Genomic DNA, 2,612 nt, shown 5'->3' on the forward strand with positions numbered 1-2,612 from the left:
TGCCTCCCGGGTTCAAGCCATTCTCCTGCCTCAGCCTCCCGAGCAGCTGGGACTACAGGTGCCCGCCACTACGCCCAGCTCATTTTTTGTATTTTTAGTAGAGATGGGGTTTCACTGTGTTAGCCAGGATGGTCTCGATCTCCTGACCTCGTGATCCGTCCGCCTCGGCCTCCCAAAGTGCTGGGATCACAGGTGTGAGTGCCTGGCCTCAATATTTTTTAAAATTGATTCATTCAAATATTTATTGAGCAGCTAAGGAGATACAAAGGCAATTTAAAACATTGTCAGAGGTGAGGCAAATGCACAAGTAATAGAAAGCAAAGGGCAAGGTTCACGGAACCACAGCAGTTGGAAGAAAGTGCTTTAGGGAACGAAGAGTGAGATTGTTTCCAGCCTGAAGAGGCATGGGTGGCAAATCAGAAAAGGGGATTGAGATTAAACTAGAAGACTTCAGTGTGGATTGTTGATGACACTCAGCATGGACTATATTTGTCTCTCCTTTTCCTTTCTCCCCATCTTTGGGCTTAATTTACATGTAGTGCCCAGGGCTGTTCAATGTGCTTTTTCTATACTTGCTTGCATTTTTGCTTTAATGTCTTCTACAGAACTAGGTCCTTTTGGTGTTTTAGGAGTTTTCTTCCTGTTTTTTGAAGGATTCTTGTCCTTTTGATCTTGGTGTTGATGATGGTTTTGAGTCTTTTCCATTCTGATTTGACTTTTGTGCATTTTTGGCTGGAGTATCTAGTATAGATTTCTTCACTGGTGCTTTTTCTTCAGCTTCTTCATCATCAAAATCATCATCATCATCCTCTTCTTCTTCATCATCATCATCATCAGCAGCAAGTTTTACTTTTTTTTGTGGAACCTTGCTACCACCTCCAGCAGCAGATTGCTTTCCAGATATACTTAAGTGTTTCACGTCCTCCTCCTCTTCATCTTCTGACTCTGCATCTTCCTCCATAGCTACTAAGTGCTGTCCACTAATATGCACTAGCCCTGAACCACACTTCAACCTTAAGACCACTGGGGTGTTATTTCAAAGCCCCCAAGGGAAACCATTGGCTGTACAAACATTTTCAAAGTTGCCAGTGTTAGTTTAATTGGACTGCCTTCGTAATTCATTGCCTCTGCTTCAACAACGTGCAATTCATCCTTTGCACCAGCCCCTAAACTGACCGTTCTTAAAGGTAACTGGTGCTCATTTTCATCATTATCCACCTTAAAGTGATCATCTTTGTCGGCCTTTAGTTCACAACTGAAAAGATAGTTCTGGGGCCTCAGGGGGCTCATGTCCATGTCCATCGAATCTTCCATCAGGAGGCGGCACGCACTTAGGTGGGAGAGAAAGTGGACGGAGATAAACGAACGCTGCTCCAGAGAACAGCCGCGCAGGACGGCATCACACCAGGGCTAAATATTTTAAAATAATTAAAAAGAAATAAAAATTCGCATTTAAAAAGGAAGACTCAAGTCAGGAAATAATTTCCCATCATGCTTTTCTGTGAACAGGTGTCTGAACCAAAACACTGCCAAAGCCATGACTGCTTCAAGTTTAATGAAAATTGATCCACATGATAATAGAGTGATGACTCTAACAGATGCGCTGGGGTTTTTGTTCTACTTAATTTTAAATTCCTGAAATGGGCGAGAGGGGAGGGAGTTTAGGAATTTATTTATATTAAAATACAGAAGTTACTGCAAAACCCTAACTGTAAAAATGCACCGATATAATCGGACTTTGCATACAGTAGCTAAGAAAAGTCAAACATTTCAGTGAAACAGTGAATTTGCCTGGTAGAACGCTGACAAATTCCCGTCCACTTGCCCTCTTGAAAATAAAAACCAAATTCAAAACAAATCATACAGCTAGAATTTTAATATCTGAAATATTTTTAAATAAGTTGTCCATAGGCCAACTGGCTCAGCTCTCCCTTATATTATTATCTCCAGGTTTATCTTTTCTCAAAGATGTTGGTTTGTTAAGACTTGCTGCCTCTCTCCCCCAGGCATGAGGGCAAGGGAGGCCCAGTTTATCCATTTTTCCAAACCACGCTGTTCCTTTTCACAGAACTCTGCCCTTTGAGACTAGCTAAAACTCGTAGTCTTCATCAACCATGTCAATGGCAGGCAAATTTTCCCGCTGGGTTTTGTTGTAAATCTTCTCAACTGGGACGCCCGGAAGACGGAGGATTTCTTGAGCCTGGGAGGTTGAGGTGGCAGTGAGTGGAGATTGCATTGTTGCACTCCAGCCTGGGCAAAAGAGACAGACCCTGTCTCAAAACACATACACACACATACCCACGCACACAGAGCAAGGCCAAAAAGAATGACAGAAACCTGGAATAGGCCAGGTGTGGTGGCGCACTTTGGGAGGCAGCAGTTTGGGAGGCAGAGGCGGGTGGATCACGAGGTCAGGAGTTCGAGACCAGCTTGGCCAATGTGGTGAAACCCCGTCTCTACTAAAAATACAAAAATTTGCCAGGTGTGGTGACACGCGCCTGTAGTCCCAGCTACTCAGGAGGCTGAGGCAGGAGAATGGCGTGAACCTAGGAGGTAGTGCTTGCAGTGAGCGGAGATCAGGCCACTGCACCACTCCAGCCTGGGCGACAGAG

At 44.3% G+C, this 2,612-nt stretch overlaps 1 pseudogene; it reads right to left on the bottom strand.

The window, feature by feature from the left end:
• Positions 1 to 232: 232 nt before the first annotated feature.
• Positions 233 to 1,423, bottom strand: LOC103223071 (nucleophosmin pseudogene; annotated as a pseudogene).
• Positions 1,424 to 2,612: the final 1,189 nt, after the last annotated feature.

Source organism: Chlorocebus sabaeus, chromosome 19 (genome assembly GCF_047675955.1).
Source record: "Chlorocebus sabaeus isolate Y175 chromosome 19, mChlSab1.0.hap1, whole genome shotgun sequence".
In the NCBI taxonomy this organism is placed as follows: Eukaryota; Metazoa; Chordata; class Mammalia; order Primates; family Cercopithecidae; genus Chlorocebus; species Chlorocebus sabaeus.